General features: G+C 40.7%; 1 protein-coding gene and 1 long non-coding RNA gene across 6 annotated transcripts in view; one reads left to right on the plus strand and one right to left on the minus strand.

Annotated features, from left to right (window-relative positions):
* LOC114230613 (uncharacterized) overlaps nt 1-3922 on the minus strand; it is a 65225-nt gene extending 61303 nt beyond the window's left edge. For both annotated transcript variants that reach the window (XR_003616541.2, XR_008556086.1), the window contains exon 1: nt 3711-3922. This is a non-coding gene — a long non-coding RNA (uncharacterized LOC114230613). The remainder of the gene's footprint in view (nt 1-3710) is intronic.
* The window catches only part of WDR89 (WD repeat domain 89), a 92231-nt gene that overhangs the window by 61983 nt on the left and 12913 nt on the right, over nt 1-17335 (plus strand). Inside the window, exons 1-2 of one of the 4 annotated variants that reach the window (XM_054716003.1) lie at nt 4188-4238; nt 4693-4919. The exons of 1 other annotated variant lie outside the window; for it this stretch is intronic. The gene's annotated coding sequence lies outside the window, so the exon portion shown is untranslated. 2 more of the 4 variants (XM_008138962.3, XM_054716005.1) reach the window with 2 other exon arrangements.

Raw genomic sequence — 17335 nt, forward strand, 5'->3', positions numbered from 1 at the left:
AAAGCTCCAAAGCTGATAACGTGCCAGAAAGTCCTCCTTACATAGAAGTATGCATGTCTAAGTGTGGGCCTTAGGTATTGGGAAATACTAAGGGGGTTCTGGGATTCAATAGTTGGGCAAATGAGTATGGTGCTTAGGAATGGAGCCAGAAGCTTCAAATTCAGGCTGTTAGGCCAAGGTCTCAAGGACTAGCCAGCCAAATGAAGCAGGGAGTTAAGAGGCAGGCTGGAAAATGGGATTGATTTGTACATCCTGTATAACTTATTCTAACCCACTCCCACACATACAAGACTGTGTCAAATATTGTTCCTTGGAACGACTTCTAAGCCTGAAACCCCACTCTCAAATGGTCTGAAGTTCTTCATCTATGTGTTATTGTGAAAGTATTTTGTAGATGTGATTAACGTTCATAATCAATAGACTTTAAATAAAGGAGTTGCTTCCTAGGTAGCTAATGGGCTGTGGGAGGTGCACAAGTGCTGCAAAAACAAGGTGAAACTCACAAGAACATTGTAAACATGTTGACCACTACCCTTGTTTTGCTTTGTGTGCTCTGACTATAAAATAAAGACTCGAACCTGCCCATGCTGGACGCGGCACAGCCTGCCTTTTCTGACAACCTGCTATATTCAGGCTTGATCCCTAGTCAGCCCCCACAACTGTGTAAGTCAATTCCTTGCAAAAATTCCTTAATGTATATTGCTTCAGATTCTCTTGTATACAAAAAAAGGGGCCACATACTAATCTTGACAAGCTCAGGGGAGGCCTTACAAACTCAGAGACCTACAGTAACCACCTAGGATGGTCTGAAATTAAAACTCTAACTAAAAGCGAGTCATGGTGGGTAGTAAAGTCCTAGGCTGGTATCTTCCCTGACAGAGGTAAATCTTTACCTTAACTGAGCCAACTGTCTTTGGCATCTACAATAACATATCTTTGGAATGTCAGGGTAATTTCCTTTTTTTTTCTCGGACCCCTCACTGCACCAGGGCATAGACCACAAAACCCCTCATTGCTATTGTTATCCTGTTGTTAACTAACTCTCCTGTAACCACAAATGTAAAAGAAGTCTGTGTCTATTTGTTTTACTTTTTATCCAATCCCTGAGATTTCCCTGCTTTGCTTTCTCCTGCCTCCCTACCATCAGTGGATTTCATGTAACTCCCTTATATCTTCCCCTTTGATTCTGATGTATAAAATAACTAGTAAAATTGCCATTTTCTGGAGCTTTTCTCAATCTGTTGAGATTTTGCTTCCTGGCAATTGCCAGTTTGGCTCAAATAAACTTATAAAAATTCTCTACAGGTTTAAATGTTCCTTTTATTGACACTCTGGTTGAGCCCTGATACAGTGATTGAGCATGAGTATTTCAAGTAGTATTATGTACAATTTGGACTTTATATTTTAATAATAACAAATACAAATATTTGTATTTTAATAATAGCAAATGCAAATAGATTTTTATATATAGGAGTGAGTGTGTGTGTGTGTGGTGGGGGGGGGAAGGGCAGTATACACATGCGTTAGCTTTTTGAGTAGGCCCGACCTTGGGCTCCTATGTCCGTCCTTATAGTGTCCAGTTCCAGTAATAATCCTGCTACGTCATTTTAACTAGAATTCCTCTCCCTCAATATCTGATTGGGTTCCTTACCCTACATCAGTGGTCGGCAAACTCATTAGTCAACAGAGCCAAATATCAACAGTACAACGATTGAAATTTCTTTTGAGAGCCAAATTTTTTTAAACTTAAACTTCTTCTAACGCCACTTCTTCAAAATAGACTCGCCCAGGTCGTGGTATTTTGTGGAAGAGCCACACTCAAGGGGCCAAAGAGCTGCATGTGGCTCACAAGCCGCAGTTTGCCGACCACAGCCCTACATTATCCTCCAGGCATATCTCTTATCCTAGCCTGCTTTCAGTAAGAATCCTTTGAGTAGATCTAACAATAATTCTCCTTACTCTCTGATGTTTCCTCTTAGTAAATTTCCATCCACAGACCGCCCACAACCAACTACTTGACTAGAAATTCCCACCTTTCTTATTGTATTCAATGTTGAGCCCATTTTTTCCTCCCATATTACAAAACCCCACCATAGTCCCCATTGAATAAAATGTTTTACTGACTTTAACAAGTATCCTATCTAATAAAAGAGTAATATGCAAATTGACCATCACTCCAACACAAAATGGCTGCCCCCATGTGGTGAAAGATGGCTGCCACAAGCTGGCCAGTAGGGGAGGGCAGTTAGGAGTGACCAGGCTGGCAGAGGAGGGCAGTTGGGAGTGAGCAGGCCTGCAGGGGAGGGCAGTTGGGGGCGATCAGGTCAGCAGAGGAGGGCAGGGGTGACCGGGCTGGCATAGGAGGGCAGTTGGGGGGACCAGGCCTGCAGGGGAGGGCAGTTAGGGGTGACCAGGCCTGCAGGGGAGGGCAGTTAGGGGAGATCAGGCTGGCAAGGGAGGGCAGTTAGGGGTTACCGGGCCAGCAGGGGAGGGCAGTTAGAGGCAACCAGGCTGGCAGGGGAGGGCAGTTAGGGGCAATCGGGCTGGGAGTGGAGCAGTTAGGCATTGATCAGGCTGGCAGGCAGAAGCGGTTAGGGGCAATCAGGCAGGCAGGCAAGCGAGCAGTTGGGAGCCAGCAGTCCTGGATTGTGAGAGGGATGTCCGACTGCTCGTTTAGGCCCGATCCAACTGGGCCTAAACGGGCAGTCGGACATCCATCAAGGGGTCCCAGATTGTAGAGGGTGAAGGCTGGGCTGAGGGACACCCTCCCCTGCACAAATTTCATGCACAGGGCCTCTAGTATGTATATACATACCAAAAGGTTTATACTGTTATATCACGTATACAGTTTTTAAAACACAGACATGAAAAATGTTGAGATTAAAAAGTAAATACAAAGAGGGGTTGTAATTCTCTTCCTGTATCTCTAGAGTCATCTTGCATTTATCTCAAAGTATGTACAATTGCTAAATTTAGGGTACTTTTTAAAAAATATATTTTTATTTTTTTCATAGAGGAAGGGAGAGGGAGAGAGAGAGAGAGAGAAATATCAATGATGAGAGAATCATTGGTTGGCTGCCTCCTGCATGCCCTCTACTGGGGATTGAGCCTGCATCCCAGGCATGTGCCCTTAACTGGAATCGAATCTAGGACCCTTCAGTCTGCAGGCCGACGCTCTATCCACTGAGCCAAACCGGCTAGGGCAAGGGTACTTTTCAAATATTCTCAAATATACACTAATCAAAATCAAAGACCGTTCGTCATCACAGTAAAAATCTTACAAACCAGACATGTTACTATTCACCCCAGTACGGTAACTACGAACAACTAGCAGATCACCAAGCTGAGTAGTCAAGTGTCTGAAACACTAATATTTCTTTCACAAACATATACATGAAGTCCTTTCAGTTTAACCAGGTGTCTTTTGGCTTTGATGGTGCTGTTGAATGAAAGGATAAAAAAACATATCGCAACACATCAGGACGTCAGCAGAGGTGTTAATAAGGATTCAGTAGCAACAACCACATTTCAAGATACAGGACTTGCGCGTTGGGGACTACAAATCAGTTCCCTGCGGGGGAGGTGGCGCGACCTTCAAGTTGGTAACTTTTTCAGCCAATGACACAACCACGCCAAAGAGGGAGTAAAAGACTGGTTCCTTTGAGTCATACTTAGAAGTCCTGAGTGTATTCTTGCTCAGTATGTCTCACCTGCAGCAGAAACTTCTGAGACGTTAGAACAGTTCCCTCCCCAACATTGGCCGGGTGGGAGTCCCAGCATCCAACCCAGGAAGGAACTCACGTGACCTAGTGTCAACGGAAGAACCCAGTCCCCAGCGGAAGAGGCGGAACCCGCTTGAATCTTGCCCTTTATTGGCCGCGCGGCCAGGAGGCTCACCCTTTATCACCAACCAATGAGTGGATGAAACTTCTGGTGACGTCACCTTACGTAGCGGCGGTGGTGGGCGGCGATCTGCGTCCACTGGCTCCACACCGGCGCAGGCGTCCGGCTTTCGGCCAATCCGAAGAGAGGCCGGCTCCCGGCAATTCCTTGCGCCGCCCCGCCTCTTTCGCTTCCCTGCGCTATGGCCCGCCTCTCTGTTGCTGACCAATCGTCTTCGTTTTCCGTGGCGTGTTTGCCCAATCAGAGAGGTAGAGAGGGTGGGGTTCCGGTTGTCCGCTCTGCGCCGGGACCGAGCTCGTGTTCTCTGCCGCGCCACTTGTGATCTGGTAGCCGAGGTACATTTCGTAGGGCCGGGCTGGGCAGCTCTCTCAGCCGATGGCGGCCGAACGGCTGAAGTCTAGCGCTGAGGGTAGTGGGGAGGAGCCGGGAGGAAGGACCACGCGTTGGGGCTTCTGGGGCCGCGGTCCGAGCTTCGGTCCAACCCGCGCAGACCCGACCCTAGGGCCTCTGCCGCCGCCAGCACTTTCTTGGGTCATTCATTAAAAGTGTTGCGCCTTGCCCTAGGCCTGGCCCGTTTGGCTCAGTGACGGGAGCATCGGCCTTAGGACTGAAGGGGCTCCGGTTCGATTCTGGTTAAGGGCCCGTACTTGGGTTGCAGGCTCGTGGGGCACGTGTGGGAGGCAACTAATCGATGTGATCGATGTCCCTCTCTCTCTCCCTCTCCTCTCTCCCCCCCCCCCCCCCCCCGCTCTCTCTGAAAAATCAATGGAAAAAATACCCTCCGGTAAGGATTAACAACAACAGGAAAAACGTAGCATCTTTCACCAAGTGTTCAAGGAAGGATAACGGGCGGCGGTGAACCTGTTTTCCCCCTGCTCCTCCCTTGTCCCCTCGGATTCTTTCCTACTCACCTCCTTTGGCTTGTTCATTTTCGTGGTCGGAAAGCAAGTGTTTGCTTGGGAAAAGGCGTAGGACGAACTCCGAGGTCATCATGCACACTGTGGAGCACTTTGCGGGTATGGATCTCGTTAATCCACATAGCGCTTCTGAAGAGATGCTTTTACTGTTCTCATTTTCTCGCGAAAATACACTCATGCTAAATGACTAGTCCGCGTCTTCTCTAGACTACTCAGCTTGTCTTGGACAACTTAAATTTGAGTGTGGCTTTTGATTTCCATGAACATAAAACTAAAATGTGTCCTAACTTGAAGTTATTTCAGAATACAGCACACCTACAAGTAGATTGATTGGTTGTTAATCGAAGAAAGACATCGGAGTAGGAGCCACTTACTAACCTTTGGGGGAGTCACCCTTTCAGCCTCAGCTGCTTCAAGTGTAGAATTGAAATCAGTACCAGCCTTGTCGACTTCCTAGAGTTACTAGGATCAAATGAGAAATAAATTTGAATATAAATTACTAATGTTAACTACATATGACTGTTTCTGCTTTTCAAATTCCTGTAGAGTAAGATATCTCTTTTATGTGTTTCTAATGCTAGTATGTATACTAAGATAAGTGATTCCTTACCTCTATTCTTTTTTCTTTTTGGTTAATCCTCAGGAGGATATATTTTTTTCCCCATTGATTTTTAGGAGTGAAAGAGAGGAGGGAGAAGAGAGAAACATTGATTGCCTCCTTCGTGCACTCCAATGGGCTGGGGATTGAACCTGCAACCCAAGTTCATAACCTTGACCTGGAATTGCACCTGTCGACCCTTCAGACCCTTCAGTGGATACCCTGGCACTCTAACCACTTAGCCTACGGGCCAGGGCCTTATCTCCATTCTTTTTGTGGGCAGCTATCCTGGTTATTACTACTTTTTATTGTTCGTTGTTTTTTTAATTTCACCATTCCTTGAAATGTAGCAGAGCTAGTAGATAAGAGCAGATTCTTAAACTAAACTGCCTGAATTGAGTACTGGCTCCAGTTACTAGCTCTATGATCTTTAGCTGTTTACACATAACCATTCTGTGCTTCAGTTTTCCATTTGTGAATGGGATAATTATAAATACTTCATAGGATGTTATGAGAATTAAATGAGAAAATATTTGTGATGTGTGAAAACAGTTCCTGACAAACACTGTGAAATAAATTCTTGTTGATTTTATTCATCAGGTTTTAATGTGAAATAACAGCTAGAAGAGAAAAAGCTCTAGGTGATGACTTATATTTTAAACTTATTGTATCTTATAGCTGATCTTATTTTAAATCTCTAAGCCTATAAAAACTTTACACAGGCAACCAAAATTTGTACTGGACTTTATATCATTGATATTGCCATAATCTTTTAAAAAATCCACATGTGTATGTTTTACATATTTTTTAATACATTTTTAAAATATATTTTATTGATTTTTTTACAGAGAGGAAGAGAGAGGGATAGAGAGTTAGAAACATCGATGAAAGAGAAACATCGATCAGCTGTCTCCTGCACACTTCCTACTGGGGATGTGCCCGCAACCCAGGTACATGCCCTTGACTGGAATCAAACCTGGGACCCTTCAGTCCGCAGGCTGACGCTCTATTCACTGAGCCAAACTGGTTAGGGCTGTTTTACATATTTTAACTCTATTTTGCTTGGTTGGTTGATTGGTGATGATTCATTTCAGTTAGTGCAAATAAGAATTATAATATGTACCCCCTGCCCTGGTACGTTGGTTTCCAGCTTAGTTGGTTAGATTTTGTCCTGATACGCCAAAGTTGCAGGTTCAATCCCTGGTCAGAGCACATACAAGAATCAACCACCGAATACATAAATAAGTGGAACAACAAAATCAATGTTTCTCTCTCCCTCTTCCTCTCTAAAGTCAATCAATAAATAAAAATTGCCCTGGCCAGTGTGGCTCAGTTGGTTGGGTGTTGTCCCATGCACCAAAAGGTTGCCAGTTCGATTCCCAGTTGGGGCACATGCCCAAATTGCCTGCTCCATGCCAGGTAGGGGGTGTGTAAGAGGCAGCACATCCATGTTTTACTCTCACATAGATGTTTTTCTCCCTCTACCTCTTTCTCTAAAAGTCAGTTGAAATATTTAAAAATTAAATAAGTAAAAACTTAAAAGAATTATAACACCATTTTACATTTGGTTATTTTAAAATGCTTTGTAAACTATGTCCATTTTAGAGTCAGTGTAAGAAAACATTTAAGAGAGTGGTTCTCTTTTAAAAAAAAGAGAGAGTGGTTCTTGAATCATATTTGAGTTCTAGATTCTGCTTTGCATTTGTGAGTTTAGTGACCTTTGACAAATCACCTGCCTTTTTTAAGCTTCCATTTCCTAATTATAAAATGGGGGAAGTAAAGGTACCTATTTTATAGGGCTGTCCAGAACGTTAAATGGAATATAATGCATATAAAACATTTAGAATAGTGCCTGGCATATAGCAAGAATTCAGTGTATCTTAATTACTGTTATGTCATTGGTGCACACACAAAAAAACAATAAAAGTGAAAATGCATTAGGCTTGTTGCATTAACTTTAAAAAAATGTGTGGTTTTATTCTTAAAACGAGAGTTCTTGATCAGATTAGTGGGTTTGTAAAAATGGCAAGCAGGGTAAGCCTGACAATTTGAGAAGAGTATTTACTGGTAAACTTTTTATATTTTGCCCACTTCTTCATTAGTCAACAGAGCCAAATATCAACAGTACAACAATTGAAATTTCTTTTGAGAGCCAAATTTTTTAAACTTAAACTTCTTCTAACGCCACTTCTTCAAAATAGACTGGCCCAGGCCGTGGTATTTTGTGGAAGAGCCACACTCAAGGGGCCAAAAAGTGAAAATGTGTGTAAACCAAGATTCAAGTTGGATCTATGATTTACCAAAGGTCATGGGCAAAAAAAAAAAAAAATTAAGTGCTCCTCACTTCTAGTGCTGATCTTTTCCTTTAAAAGCACTGCCACCTTTTCTAAAGTAACACCTGTTGAGCTTATGCATATTGATTAGGTTCATCCCAGATACAGGTTCCTTCATTTCCCATTGTGTTTCCAGTTTTTGGCTATTTTTGTTAAACTACCTTTTTTATTTTTGGTTCTGATTCTGCCCTTCCCTTTTTAAAAAAAATATATTTTTGTTGATTTCAGAGAGAGAAACATCAATAATGAGAGAGAATCATTGATCGGCTGCCTCCTGCATACCCCACATTGGGGATCAAGCCCACAACCCTGGCATATGCCTTGACCAGGAATCGAACTGTGACCTTTGGATTCATAGTTCGATGCTCAACCACTGAGCCACGCTGGCCGGGCTGCCCTTCCCTTTCTTCATGAGTCCTTCCTTTAGACCCCCTATCACTCAGACCTAAAGTTGTTAGCATGCATTACAGGCATTTCTTTCCAAGAAAAGAATAGATATTGAAGCTAAATTTTTATAGTGGTTAGTGTTTTTTTTTTTAAGTTGTGATCTTATTAGCCTATCATTAATTTGTATTTAATGTAAAACTGAATTATTTTTATGAAACTATTTTATTCTCTCCATACTTTTCCTCCTTTTTTCTGAGATTGTAAAAATAAAGTGAAGGGTGTTTTTTTAGGAACTAAGAAAGGAGGTTGAGAATCACACAAATCCCCTGAGCTATTCTAAAAATACAAAGAATACAATTTATGAATCATTGGGTTATTTTTTAAAATCTTAAATGATTAAAATGTGGATGTATCTCTTTTTTTAGCATCAAAAACATGGTTTATATCATATAAGGCACATAGTATTAACTGCATTATTTGCAGGAAATTTTAGATAATTTGATCCTATAAAGTATTTTCTGAAGGAAGACCATTTTGAACATATTGTTTAATTCTGGAATTTGGATATATAGAACTAGCTATTAAATTACATTCAAACCAGCAGGTGTTTATTGAAGCTCCAGAAAAGGGACTTTTGCTTCTAAGGCTTGGGCGGGGTGTGTGTGTGTGTTCTGTCTTTGACATTATTGTACATATCTGTGTAGTTCCTTATCTTTGTCTTTTTGTCTTCCTCTGTTGAGTTTGTTTTGTGTGTTTACACTCCTCACAGGAAGTAGGATTTCATAAGGTAGGCCAGTAATAGATTGGTTGTAGAGAATTGGAGAACATGGCTTCTGTCCTTAAGTGTATACACTACAGTGGGGATAAACAAATATAAGTATGTAAAACATAACTTGATAAAAATACTTCAATACATTTAGTATATTATTATTGCTGTATGAATAACAGACAATATTTTGACATTCAAGGGAAGTAGAAACTAGGCTGGGTTAAGAAAAATTTTATAGTGCTAGTAGCATTTGAGCTAGATCTTGAAGCATTGGTAGAATCTAGATAACTCAGGAAAATGATGTAGAATTCTTGGAGAGAAAAGCAACGCTTTTTGTACTATTCGGGGAAATATATTGAACAGTCTGGCCCTAGCTGGTGTGACTTGATTGCGTGGCATCCCCTGCACCAAAAGGTAGCCACTTGGATTCCTAGTCCATGCCCGAATGTAAGCCCGATCCCCTGGTAGGGGGTATGCAAGAGGCAGCTGATGGGTATTTCACTCTCACATCGATATTTCTTTCCCTCTCCCTTCCTCTCTCTAAAAATCAATACAAAATCCTTTTTAAAATTATAAAAAATACATTGAAAAGTCTGGGTTTGCAATAAAATGTGTAATTCACATTTCAAATATCTGCAGCATGTGCAGAAACAACAAAAGAATGTATGTACTTTATAAAAATTAAACATTTCGTTTAAGAACTATTCATACTTAAGAACTATTTGTGAAATCATATATTTGCTTTTGTTTTCCATTTAATGTTATGCAAATGTTAGCATTTTTTACAACATGAAGGTAGTTTCTAAGAACAAAACTCTTTTATATGATATTTTTCCTTCGGGAAATAAGACTTTCTCATATACTTCCCATCATTGTCCAGGAATCAGATTTTAGATTAAGTGTTTCCTGTTTTGCTCTGTGTCAGACATGTAGGAGGCTACTATAGTTGCAGATGAGCGGTAATGAGAAACCGGAGAATAATGGCAGAGCAAACAGTGAGGAGAGAGCTGTGAAGGGTGATTTTCAAGGTGGGATTTATTAGCTTAATTGAATCTTGTTTTTTGCCTCCCTTTAATAATAGATGATTCTGAGATTTTGCATCTAGATGATTGAGAATATTGTGTAGTTAAAAGAGATGAAGAATATAGATATTTGAGTTATGTTTTGGGCATATTTAATTTGAAGATTTGGCAATATGTTCAAAGGTAGGGATCTAGGGAAACAGAAATATGGGATTGTAATTTTGGAGAAAGATCAGAGTTGGTAAAATCTATGCGTTCACATAGAGAAAGGAAAAGAACAACTAAGCAAAATGTAATTTAATCTAATTTATGGTGACTAGCAGAAGCTTTAATAATTACTAAGTTAAAGCATCTTTCTGTTTAGAGACTTTGTAGTCTTGGATGATTTTTTTGTGTTCTAATTTTTGGACCTGTTGCTAGATGGCAGTAGTAATCAATGCCAAGGGCTAGGCAGCTTAAGTCTAAGCTAAGCATTTTCATATGTTAGTAAAGTTACAATCGACAGTATGTTATTTCTAGTTCTTTTTATCCTTTACATCAGCTCTATAAAATGTGAAAAAAAATTTTCTCTTAATATCTTTTGCAGGATGGTTAAAAAATTATGACTTTTCTTGGTTATTTCTCTGATGTCAGGATCTTTCACTGTGTTCAGAAGAAAGGAAATGAGTATAGAACTTAACTAGATTCTGATCTTCCCACAGTATGGCACAGTGGTTAAAAGAGCTGGTGTGTCCTGCTGTATCTTTACATGAGTATAAAGCTACAAAAATTTATGTTTAAGGGTTTTCTCACTGTTTTGATCTCTATTTCAGCAGACCCCTTTTGGATATTCACCTAATTTGGAGTATTAAGTAGTAAATCTACTTCAAAATGTAAGAGAAAGTGTCCAACTATCAAATTTAAAAATATAAAATATTGCCTTACTATATAAGAGATATGTTGACATTTTTATAAGCTGTCCAATGTCGGGAAGCCTCATTTTGTCCTTAATCTTATTTCAGTGCCTGGTTAACAATGGAAATGGAATTATTTATGTGTTAAAGCATCTTTATGTTTGGTGACAATATAATCCTATATAATAAAAGGCTAATATGCAAATCTACTGAACGGCGGAACGACCAGTTGCTATGATGTGCACTGACCACCAGGGGGCAGACACTCAATGCAGGAGCTGCCCCCTGGTGGTTAGTTCGCTCCCACAGGGGGAGCGCTGCTCAGCCAGAAGCTGGGCTCATAGCTGGCGAGCCCAGTGGAAGTGGCGGGAGCACTAAGGCAGTCAGACATCCTCCGAGGGCTCCTGGACTGCGAGAGGGCACAGGCCGTGCAAAGGGAACGCCCCCCCCCCCCCCCCGAGTGCACGAATTTTGTGCACCAGGCCTTTAGTGTTTTATATATTTCTCTGTTATGGTGAACAGTATGGGGTATATAGGTGTATTATAGATATACATTAGATTTTATACCTAATAGTTTATTCTACAAGTTTATTATTTGACTAGAGGCCTGGTGCACAGATTTATGCACTGGTGGGGTCCCTCGGCCTGGCCTGTGGGGAAAGGGCCGAAACTGGCTCTCCAATATCCCCTGAGGGGTCCCGGATTGCGAGAGGGCAAAGGCCAGGCTGAGGGGACCCCACGAGTGCATGATCGGTGTTGGGAGGGACCACGGGAGGGATCCAGAGCGCATCCAGCTTACCTCGCCCAGTCCCAATCAGCCAGGCCCCAGCAGCAAACTAACTTACCGGTTGGAGTGTCTGCCCCCTGGTGGTCAGTGCACATCATAGTGACTGGTGAAACAGTCGGACACTTAGCATATTGGGCTTTTATTGTATAGGATGCTAATGTATTTCTTTGAAATTCTCTGTGCTGACACTTGTCTGTGTGTGTGTGTGTGTGTGTGTGTGTGTGTGTGTGTGCATCATTCTGAGCATTTAACATGTAGTAATTAACTTATTCATTATAACAACTCTGTGAGGTTGGAATTGTTATCCCCTGCTTTAAGACTGGGAAGCTGCTCTGGCTGGTTTTGCATAGTGGATAGAGCATCAACCTGTGGACTGAAGGGTCCTGGGTTCGATTCTGGTCAGAGGCACATGCCTGGGTTGTGGGCTCGATCCCAGTGTGGGATGTGCAGGAGGCAGCCAATCAATGGTTCTCTCTCATCATTGATGTTTCTATCTCTCTCTCCCTCTCCCTTCCTCTCTGAAATCAATAAAATAAAATAAAAAAAGAAAAGAAAAGAATGGGAAGCTGATGGGTTGGTAGAATTAGAATCAACATCATTAAAATGTCCATACTACCCAAGGCAATCTACAGATTCAATGCAATCCCTATTAAAATACCAACAGCCTATTTCAGATCTGGAACAAATACTCCAAAAATTTATATGGAATCAAAAAGGACCCCAAATAGCTGCAGCAATTTTGAGAAAGAAAAATAAAGTTGGAGGAATTACAATACCAGATTTCAAGTTATACTACAAAGCCACCGTAATCAGAACAGCCTGGTACTGGCACAAGAATAGGCATATAGATCAATGGAACAGAACAGAGGTCCCAGAAATCAACCCAAGCCATTATGCTCAATTAATATTTGACAAAGAGGCAAGAGCATAAAATGGAGTCAAGACAGTCTCTTCATCCTGTTATTTGCAGATTTTTAATATTTCCTACAACTTTTGTGATATTATACTTTGTTAGTACAGTTTTTGTAATACATTTAAAATATTTTTTCTTGAAATATTAATATTTATTGCATGTAATATATTTAAAATCATTTTTCTTAAAATATTAAAGTTTATTGCATGTAACATTAAAAAAATGACAGTCTTTTCAATAAGTGGTGTTGGGAAAATTGGACAGATACATGCAAAAAAATGAAACTAGACCACCAACTTACACCATACACAAGAATAAACTCAACATGGATAAAAGACTTAAATGTAAGTCGGGAAACCATAAGAATCCTAGAAGAAATCATAGGCAGTAAAACCTCAGACATCTCTCATAGCAATATGTTTATGGATAATCTCCTAGGGCCGTGGTCGGCAAACTGCGGCTCGTGAGCCACAGGCGGCTCTTTGGCCCCTTGAGTGTGGTTCTTTCACAAAATACCACTGCCTGGGCGAGTCTATTTTGAAGAAGTGGCGTTAGAAGAAGTTAAGTTTAAAAAATTTGGCTCGCAAAAGAAATTTCAATTGTTGTACTGTTGATATTTGGCTCTGTTGACTAATGAGTTTGCGGACCACTGTCCTAGGGCAAAGGAAACTAAGGAGAAAGTAAACAAATGGGACTACATCAAAATAAGCTTTTGCACAACAAAAGAAGCCATTAACAAAACATAAAGGAGCTCACTGTATGAGAGAACATATTTGGCAATGATACATCTGATAAAGGGTTAATATCCAAAACATAAGGAACTCATACAATTTAACAGAAGGGAGACAAACAATCCAATTACAAATAGGCAAAGGACCTAAATAGACACTTCTCCAAAGTGGACATACAGGTGGCCAAGAGACATACGAAAAAATGCCCAAAGTTACTGATCATCAGAGAGATGCAAATTAAAACGACAGTGAGGTATCACCTCACACCTGTCAGAATGGCTACCATCAACAAATGACAAGTGCTGGCGAGGATGTGGAGAAAAGGGAACCCTAATACACTGCTGGTGAGAATGCAGACTGATACAGCCATTATGGAATACAGCATGGACTTTCCTCAAAAAATTAAATATGGAACTGCCATTTGACCCAGTGATCCCACTTCTAGGAATATATCCTAAGAAACCCAAAACACCAATCAGAAAGAATGTATGCACCCCTATGTTCATAGCGGCACACTTTACAATAGCTAAGATCTGGAAACAGCCCAAGTGCCCATCAGTAGGTGAGAGGATAAAAAAGCTGTGGTACATTTATACCATGAAATACTATGCAGCAGTAAAAAAGAAGAATCTCTTACCTTGGAGACAGCATGGAGAGACCTGGAGAGTATCATGCTAAGTGAAATAAGTCAGTCAGGGAAAGATAAGTATCACATGATCTCATATGTGGAATCTAAAATAAAAATAAACTGATGAATGGAGTGGATCCAGAGATGTGGCAGCATGGGACAGAGTGCCGAATCTTGGAGGGAAGGCTGGGGAATGTGGGTGGGTGGGAGGTAATCAACCAATGACCTTGTGTGCATATATCCATAGCCCATGGACACAGATGAGGCCATGCATATATGAGGCGGTGAGGGTGTGGGGTGGGGGTGGAGGAGTGGGCTGGAGGAGGTCAATGGGGGAAAAAAGAGGGACATGTGTAATACTTTCAACAATAAAGAATTATTTTAAAAAAAAAGAGAGAAGCTGAGCCCGGCCAGTGTGACTCAGTGATTGAGCTTCGACCCATGCACCAAGAGTTCTCTGGTTCTATTCTGGTCAGAGCACATGCCTGGGTTGCAGGCTCTATCCCTAGCAGGGGGCATGCAGGAGGCAGCTGATCAGTATTTCTCATCTCTCAACAATGTTTCTATCTCTCTCTAAAAATCAGTAAAAACATTCCCTAGCCAGTTTGGCTTAGTGGACTGAAAGATCCTGGGTTCAATTCCAGTCAAGGGCACGTATGTACCTCGGTTGCAGGCTCCATCCCCGCCCCGGTCAGGGCGCGTGAGAGAGGCAACCAATCGATGTGTCTCTCTCACATTGATGTTTCTCTGTCTCTGTCTCTGTCCCCCTCCACTCTCTAAAAACAAAATCAATGGAAAAATATCCTCTGGTGAGGATTAACAGAACAAAAACAAGCAAATACAAATCAATAAAAATATATTTAAGAAAAAGAATAGAAAGCTGAAACATAGCTATCAAAGCCAGGATTTTAACCCTAGCAGTCTGACTGTATACCCATTTTCTAAATAGGTATTTCTTAACCATGAAATACCTACTTTTCTAATCCTTAATTTCCTCATCTAAATAGGTATTTCTTACCCACGAAATACCTACTTTTCTAATCCTTAATTTCCTCATCTAAAAAACAGTCCTAAAATAAAAACCGTAGGTTGTGGGTTCTGTCCCCAACTGATTGGTGTTTCTCACATTGCTATTTCTCTTCCTTCCTTCCTTCCTCTCTCTCTCAAATCAATAAAGCATATTCTCAGGTGAGAAAAAACCCCCACACATTTTGTGATTCATATAGGTTACAATATACTACTTTAACTTGTCAAAGTCTACCTTCAAATAAGATGATGTCATTTATGTTGTAAGAACCTTGCAACATTTTCTATTTCCTCCCTCCCATTCTCTATTTCTGTCATATATTTTACTTTTAATAACCCCTCAATATGTGATTACTATTTTTGCCTTACACGGTCAATTATTTTTTAAGGATTTTTTTTTTTTTGTCCACAGAAATGTATTACTAAAAATAAAGCAGGTGAAGTTTTTCTGAGGGGAAAAAAAAACTGTCACCATGGGAACCTCCACTAAAAATTGTGTTAATACCCTCTTCACTTCTGAACTGCTGCCTCCTTTCGTATATTCCTTTTTTAAAAAAATATATTTTTATTGATTTTTACAGAGGAAGGGACAGGGATAGAGAGTTAGAAACATTGATGAGAAACATTGATCAGCTGCCTCCTGCACATCTCCTACTGGGGATGTACCTGCAACCAAGGTACATGCCCTTGACCGGAATCGAACCTGGGACCTTTCAGTCCGCAGGCCAACGCTCTATCCACTGAGCCAAACCGGTTAGGGCTCCTTTCTTTATTCTAAGTTTTAGTATAAGTTAAAAATGGTCGTGATTCCCAGCTGGTGTTGCTCAGTGGTTGAGTGGCAATTCATGAATTAAGATGTGGCCAATTTGATTCCAGGTCAGGGTACATGCCCAGGTTTTGGGCTCGATCCCCAGCAGGAGGCATGTAGGAGGCAGCCGATCTGTCAACATCGATGTTTCTCCCTCTCCCTTTCTCTCTTTCTAAAATCAATAAAAATATCTTTTTAAAAATCAGCATGAAGAAAATGAAGTTATATCCGATCCCTTGTTGTTCAAGATTGCATTGGGCTACACTGCAATGGAGACTTCAAGTGCTGTAGGCGATCGTCTGCCAAGGGGTCACAAGGGTGGTGGCTTTCACACACAAATTCAGGTTTCATCCATGTTGTAGTATGTAATAGTACTTTATTTCCTTTTTTTTTCTTTTTCTTTTGTTGACACTATTACAGATATTGCCCCACCCCTGCCTTTGACTTCATTCCTTTTTTATGGCAAATTATATTCCCTTATCTGCATATCTACCATATATTGTTTATCCATTTATTAGTTAAAGTACTTTTGAGTTGTTTTAACTTTTTTGCTATTATGAGTAATGCTGTTCTGAACATTAGTGTACAGATTTTTGCATGAGTATGTTTAACTTTATGAGAAACTGCCAAACTGTTTCTCTCAGGGGCTGCTACATTTTATATTACCACCAGCATTGTATAAGATTCCAATTTCTTCACATTCTTGCTAACATTTGTTGTTTTGTTTTAGCTTAATTTTTGTTTTGGCTTAGCCAATTCATAGTTATTTTAAAGTCCATCATCTCAGTTATCTCTGGGTCTGTTGTGTTCATTGACTCATTTTGACAGTTAGTTGTGTTTTTCTTGCTTGTGTGTGTGTGTGTGTGTGTCTCTTTTTTAAAACTGAATTCTGGACATCAAGTGTAGAATAATAGTAGAGACTGAGGTAAATAATATTTATCCCTGGAAATGGCCACCTCTCTGCCTCTGTCAGACTGTTGATGTTGGATATGGCACAGTCTAATCACTAAGGGAGCTGATTTTGGTTTAGTTGTTGCTATAGTTACCTTCTGTACACTATAGACTTGAAATTCCTCAGCAGTGGGCTGTCAATATCTTGTGCTTATATTGGGCCTGGGATGTTGAAGGATTTTCATTGTTTCTCCTCTACTGTCAACTTTTAGCAGGCCCTCCTTGTCTGTGCCAAATAGAGGCGTTTTCGTCCTGCTCTTCTTCCTCTTCCAATAGTAAACTGTTGATGCTTTTTACACAGTGTGAGAATCATGTTAAGGCAGAGCCTCATTCTCCTCCATGATGGTTTGGTTTTGGGGTTTTTTTTTTTGGAAATGTAGATATCTGTGCATAATCACCACCAACAGTTCTCTTTCCCAGTCCATATCCCCCCCCCAAAAGATAACCAGTATTCTGATTTCTATCATTATAGATTTATTTTGCCTGTTCTTTAACTTTGTATAAATAAAATTATGTAGTACTCTTTTGTCTCAGGCTTCTGTCACTAAACAGTTCTAAGATTCATCCATATTGTTGCATGTACCAGTAATATGTTTTATTGCTGTGGTAGAAGTCCAGTGTGTTATTAACATAACACGGTTTATCAAAGGCTTTTTAAACAATTGGATA

The sequence above is a fragment of the Eptesicus fuscus genome, chromosome 5 (genome assembly GCF_027574615.1).
Source record: "Eptesicus fuscus isolate TK198812 chromosome 5, DD_ASM_mEF_20220401, whole genome shotgun sequence".
In the NCBI taxonomy this organism is placed as follows: domain Eukaryota; kingdom Metazoa; phylum Chordata; class Mammalia; order Chiroptera; family Vespertilionidae; genus Eptesicus; species Eptesicus fuscus.